This window comes from Chanos chanos, chromosome 5 (genome assembly GCF_902362185.1).
Source record: "Chanos chanos chromosome 5, fChaCha1.1, whole genome shotgun sequence".
Lineage (NCBI taxonomy): Eukaryota > Metazoa > Chordata > Actinopteri > Gonorynchiformes > Chanidae > Chanos > Chanos chanos.
The window spans coordinates 10,657,998-10,665,318 of NC_044499.1; positions in this window are offsets into that span (position 1 = coordinate 10,657,998).

The window sequence follows — 7,321 nt, forward strand, 5'->3', positions numbered from 1 at the left end:
AAAAAAAAACAATGAATAAGATGAAGTCTTCTACCAGCGCAAACTGAATTACATAAAAGGGCACAGCGTCTGTCAGAATATGGCGAATCCCGTCCCAGAGTAGCTCTGGAATGACAGTATGTGAAGTATATGAAACATATTTTGCATATTTTTATTGATCTCTGCTGGGATATTCTTTGAACAAAGATTATAGTCTGGTAGATCAACAAAGATATAACTATACTGCAGGAAATTGAAAAGACTAGATTAAATCTGCAATTTAATGTCATATAAAACTGGGAGTTCTGGCCAATAGGCCACTAAAGTAAAAGCAGCCAGAATGATGCAGTCCATCTGGTACAGGAAATCTTCACATCAGTGAACTCAATGGACTTATTTCTTTTAAGATTCTGGGATGGTGGTGCTATTGTCAGGGAACAGCTCACCTGATGTATTTTTCAGTTTAACCACTGTTGTTTTTAATCTATTTTAATCGCTTTACAATCCTTTCTAATTATCACAACATGCAAAAATGAGATTGCAATTTAGTCTCTTAAACACGTTCATACAAATGATTGCAACAGCACCTGAAATGTGCCAAAACTGTGATCAACATTACAGAACGGGGCTATTCATGGGCTTAAACCATCTTAGACTTTGCACGGCGTTATGGAAACCTCGTTGCCACTTTGACTACATCATCCTAATCACTAGAGCCACTGTAAAAAGCGCGCTGCAAATAGTTAATTCCTACACTCGTCAGGAACACCTCTCTCAAACCAGGGTGACAACTCTGTACCAAGGAAGGAGGAAACTTATGACAGTGAAACCTCAAAGGTCCTGACTCCCTTTGTCAGGCAGGTAACACGCCCATCCTGGGTAAATGGTTAATGTACGTCCCTGGATGACTGGGAAAGAAAAAAAAAAAAAAAAGACAAAAAAAAAAAGAACGAGGGACCGTGTATGTGAACATGGGAAAGGGGGCTCAGCGGGAGGTTAAGAAAGATACCCTCTCGCATGGGGCGGCTGTCAAGAAAACAATGAAGTTCAGCACGGATTCACCCGAGGGTTCCTGCATGGTTCACTATCGTTAATGTAAATAGATCCGCTGGAGGTGGTGCTGGTTGTACTGATTTTATCTTTGAGTTTCCACTCTTCTGGTTTCCTCTCTCGATGTGATTGCAAATGACAAGAATGTCCCTCTTAAAACATATGATTTCCTGTTGCCCAGGTCGAGATCCATCATATTATATAAAGGCACAAACTGTCCCTATAGATCAACGACTGCTACCTCAGGTCTTTGCAGGCTGGTCACTGATGTTTACGTAGGGTTTTCAGAGTGTCGATGTGCGTGATGAACGAGTCCATTCTCTTTACATCACATCTACGGAGGGTTGACACAAGCAGGATATTTTTGAAACAGGACCTTTGCCCGAGTCACTTTCACATTTGCGCATTCAGGGACTTGTGTTTTGGGACACATCAATCCATGTTCCCAGACACGGATTAACAATTTGAATAGCTGCCAGCTTTGGGTCTTACCTCCCAGCTCACACTAGAATGTGCATTATTTTGTAAATATTCCGTTTTTCCATTTTAAGTTAGTTAGTTTTTCATTTAGTTAGTCAGTCAGTTATTTACCTAGTTCATTCACTGCATCATTGTTTCCTGTACCACAGTTGTTATTTTGGATTAAGATAGTTGGATTAAGACAGAAGGACATAGAACAACCTAACAGAAACAATTTAGCTAAAACCAAAGATGTGAAAGATACAACAAAAGTGCAAACTTTTCAATGCTTTCAGATTCATGTATTGATTGAATACATGACAGACTGTAAGATTAAATTTAATTGCAAACAAAGCTTTTCTTAAAACCTTTGCATGCAGAAAACATCACGGTGTCGTGACCCTGACATTCAAATAAAAAACATGACATTCAAAACTAGCATTCATATGAAAAAAGTTGGCTGGGCATGAAAGGGACTTTTATGAGAGGGATTACTGTACTGGCACACCTACTATTAAAGCACTAGATCACTCTTAAGTAGAAAAGTCTGTAAAGAGTGCTCTTGTGGAGATGTTTTATTCAAACATTTTCAGTAGAAAACTACTGACATGAGAGCCTGTGAATGCCAGATGGCAGTTCATTGACTGTGATAGGTCATTATTAGATAATTAAGTCTTAGAAATAGCAAACATGAGAGTAGAAAAAAAAACCCCAACAACAACAAAATATAAAAACGATGCCCTTTGAACCAAAAGCAGGAGTGCCCTCAATTGTCTTGAGTGTGTGTGTGTGTGTGTGTAGCTAGATTCTTAGGAAGCAAATACAAACCCACGCTGTCTGTTTCTCTTGTAGTGATACAGTGTCACAAGTCATGATTAGTCCAGTCTCAATGCTATGTAAATACAAAGACTGGAGACTTTAGGTGTTCAGCAGCCACATCAGACTTCCCAGCAGTCCGACAGCATGTGGAATTGTAGGTGTGATGTGAACATATGACTTATAAATAACACTAGCATTCAGTGCACCGAAAAGAGGGCTCGACTGTTTTAACAAATTAAGGCTGCAAAATCCCTAGCACTTCTGCTGATATGACAACAGGTGGTCATTAATATGCAATAACTGGCAATGCATAACTATCAAAAGGGAAGACTGGTAATCTTAAAGAGAGTTCAATGTTTTACGAAGGCAAATGTTACGTGTCAAAGTTTTGGAATGCAAATCATCTTTTACATTACTGTGTAAGTCTATTATTGTGCAAGAATCCAGACAGAATGCTGCAGAGGATAGTTCTGAGTCATCAACACACAAAGCATTTACATTAAAAAAGGAATGTGTTTGTATGGGTGTGTGAGAGCTTTTGCATTCATCTCAAATGAGTTTCCATTCGTAATCTGCAACACGGTGACACAAGGTCTGACTTGGCTTTGAGTGACATGTGTCTCAAGATAAATCCACAACTCAGAAAAACAATGCCTTAAATAAGACAATCACAGTGACTACTGAAATAACAGAGTTCAGAGAACACTGTCTGTATGGTGCTCCTGCCCCCTACAGGACAAATTCTGAACTTGCCAAGAGAGGAGAGGAGAAGAGGAAAGAAAGTTTAGGCTGAGCATGCTCATGATAAATGCAGTTAAAAAAAAAAGCACTTTAAATGCAGCAGTTCTTTTAGTGACTGAACAATGTTTGATCTTAGAATCTAAAAAGATCCATCAGTAACTGATTAAAAGTCATTCTCAAAATCTCGAACACATTGATACATCAGAATTAGCAGCAGGTACCTGTGATGACAGAACTCAAATCAAATGACTAGTTATAATGCACACTGCAAGGTGATTAGAATTGAAAGGGGGGGGGGGATAATAGGTTTACAGGGAAAAACACAAACATATGGGACAGACAAAAGATTTGTAAATATTGTAATAAGTCATTTATGTAATAACATGTGAACATATCAATCCAAACATATGAGCCGCTTTATGGCTACCTACAACACCGACGTTTGTCAGAGTCAGGGCTTGCAGAGATGGACAATTCAGTACGGGGCTGGACACACTGATGGTTTTCTAGGAATCTCTTGTCGATTCTGTCTCCAGCAACGGCAAAGTGATGTTGAATTCGAGATTCATGCAATGCACTGTAATGGAGACAGCACAGCACAGAAGCGAGGTAAAGAGATGGACAGAGAGCCAGAATTTGAACAGGATTTAGGGGAAAACAATGTTTCTGAACACTGTGGAGACATTAAGTTAGCATTCAGTATAGTCACATTCACACTTTAACACTCAGCCTGAGATAAATGGGAACACAGAGCTTGAGATGGAACCTGGGAGAGTATGGGTGTACATAGATAACCACAGCCTGAGTAAATGGGACAGACAGAACCAATACATCCATATGATGGACACAAAAGAGAAGTGGACCGGGGAGTACTGGCCACATATAGAGGTAGACCATGGGCCGCAATGATCTGGTGAAGGTCATTAATTAGTTTCAGCCCTTTCAGTTTTTTACGGCCTTAATTGAAGTTGTTTTAAACATACTCTTATTTAGGTAAGAATGTCCTGATTTTTCTTTTACTCTTCACTTTAAGGTCTTGAAGAAAAACACTAGTTTTGTTTGCAAGATACAACAACTACAAAAGCATTAACGTCATGTCTTTCTCTATAAACGATTGAAACAGAATATTTCACACAGTGAATTCAATGGATTTTATAAGGTCCCCAGAATTATTCCTGTTATGATAACAAGAACATTTTTTTTCTTTCAAATAGCTTTTTTTTTTAAAAATAAAAATGCACTGTGTATGTCCAGGCACAATCAAAACCAATGAACAACCACCCCTTCAAAGACTAATTTTCCTTAATGGCGTTTGTCACAGCCATAGATTTTATACACAAATAGGGGAATAATCATTTCATTTTATGAGTGAATTGAAAAGAATTTCTTACGGCTAAAAAGCTGCACCATGCCCTTTTTGATCTTAAACACAAAGTACAAGCAGAGCTCTCAGGCAGCTACGGCAACATGGAATTATTCGTTAAAAGCATCGCTGGCGGCCCGCGAGGCAAGAGCATAGAACGTCAGTAAGACTTACCCCGAACTCTTAAAAAGACAGCTGAAAATAATCTTTCAATAAAAAAAGGAGCTAACTAAAAGGAAATGTCATAAAAGTACACAGAGACATTCCAGATGATATTACTGCCGAGCAAAGGGCAGGGCTGGAAGAGGTAGCATGTAGAGCAGGAAGATATGACACTCATTCTAAATTAGCGAGACATGCATAAAGAGGAAGCAAGTCTCAGTGGTTTGAATATTTTGTGAAAACAAGACTGAGTTATTACTCTGGCTTTGAGGGAACCTCATTATAACTCTCATTTAAGAGACTTGGCTGAAACCTATCAGCGAGAGACATACAACTGGAACAGTCTTTTTCTTACTCCAGCTTACTGGATTGTATGTAAAACCTTTGAAAAATTTAAATGGACTGGATATGAAACAATCAGCGAGAAGGTCCTGGGTTCCATTCCCCCGGAGTTTGAACATTCTCCCTGTGTCTGCGTGGGGTTTCCGCCGGGAGCGCCGGCTTCCTCCCACACAACGTGGATACAGACAGTGATCACACATGATTCAAAGTAATTTCAATACTTACTCATCCTTTGTTTGAAAGTAAGAGATACGCTGGAGATATGCTTTGGTATAATGCTACTGTCATCCAGTAAGGATTTAGAGCAGGGGTGGGCAAATCTGGTCCTGGAGGGCCAGTGACCTGCCGAGTTTTTGTTTTCACCTCTTAGTTACCTGTTGATTTTCACCTTGCAAACAGGTGTGCACGCTCTTCAGCCAATCACAGATTGTATTTAGTTAGCTGACAAGAAAAACAGCAGGACCATGGCCCTCCAGGACCGGATTTGCCCATCCCTGATTTAGAGTATCAGCACTTCAGAGGGATGTGTCACTGCATGGTGATGTTAAAGGCTAATAGCCTTTAACAACACTGTCCTTGGTGTCTGACAGAGACAACAATCTCATAAAACTATGAACTGATAATTATCAAAACACACCCACTTAATGTTATCGTGGTTTCTGTGACCCAGAAACTACGATTACACTAAGACAATAGACAGATTCATCAGAGCCTAACATCCACCCATGAAACTACAAAGATAACAACAAGTCAATGTCAATAAACTTTTAATAAATAGTTTTCATTAGTTTCCCATATTTACAACTTGTCCACAATTCACATGTATTGTTATCAATTTTTTAGCTCCTTTAGGCACAAATAAACTAGCTTTCCTCTCAGGTCAAACATCTGATTGAACAGTACAGCAGTGGCTAGCCAGAAGAATGACCAGGAGACTTCCTATTCAACCCAGTGACATAGACATATTTTATGTCACCACCTTATGTCTCAATATTCACAATACGGTTCATCTCACAATATATTTAACAACATACTCTCCAGGCCAGTTAAGAGTTTGATAACAACTGTTTTAGACTTATGAAAAATGTAGGTCCAAAATTTGCATCCCACTAGCCATGTTATTTGCAGGGGTTGTTTAAAAGTGAAGCAAATGTGTTACAGGAATAAAAACACTGAATCACACATTAAGCCTGTGGATTTTCAGGCGAACAGATTAAAAACTACAGTAAATAAAAAAAAGAAAAGAAAAAAAAAACAAAAAACGAACAACAACAAAAAAAAAACCCAAAACCCTTCACTCATACACACACACACACACGGAAAAACACACTCATATGGCACAAAAAGAAAACACACACACTAAAAAAAGAACAAACACAAATGACCCCGAGCTTGATAGAAATTGTTTTGCCTAAATCAATTAGTGAAGTTTCCAATGCACTTGTGGCTTATTTACGAGAGCCAACCATTAGAGAGCCAACAGTCGCCGCTTAGAAATCTCACCCCGCGTGCTTCAGAAAAGCCAGTGCACTGCATTGTAAAATGAACCTTGCATCTGAAAACTCGAACTGACACTCGAACTGTTCTTTTTAAAAAGCTTTTGTCTAATTCAAAAATACCACATTTTGCAGTCTAACATCATACCACGGAACATGTCACTTTTACTTCCTAATGTAGCAGCACATGTGTGATATCATATTACTGGATCTAGTGATATCCACCCATAAATATAAGCTATTGTATCAACAACATCAGTGCTCACAGGTATATCAAAACTATGGTATGCTTTGAAGCTGTCAGTAGGCTTTTCGGTTGGAATACGAACCCTTCCAGCCTAGTTTGTGCTGCGGCAGTGGCAACTTTCACAAAGACAGGGAGAAGGTAGAAGTGTGACATGGACCGAAATGCATGAGTGCTCCGATAGGAGCAATATCAACAATTACTGACCCCTTTCAGAGCAAAGCCTTCATTTGGGTTAGGTAATATCAATATGAACTGACTTCAAGGCAACTTTTTTTTTTGTTTGTTTTTTTTTTTTCCACCCCCTATTAAATTAAATTTTGACACAGCTATCCTCAGATTTCAAAAGAGACAAAACACCTGAAAAGTTTCATTCAAAAAGAGAAGAAGAAGAAGAAGAAGAAGAAGAAGAAGAAGAAAAAAAAATATATATATATATATACCTGATGAATTTCTATCACTGACTATTACGATGTTTTGTGCATCTCTAACAGAGAAGATGCAGCTGTGATACATTTGAAAACTATCTTGTGGGCCTCTCTACATATTTATTTTTTTTCTTGGCTTCAAACAGGTTTTGTTTCCCAAGCATAAAAATCTGTAGTGTCGTGTATTCTGTGCCGCTGTGCTGTGGCCAGGGGGAGAGCAAATAACTGTGTTCATCCT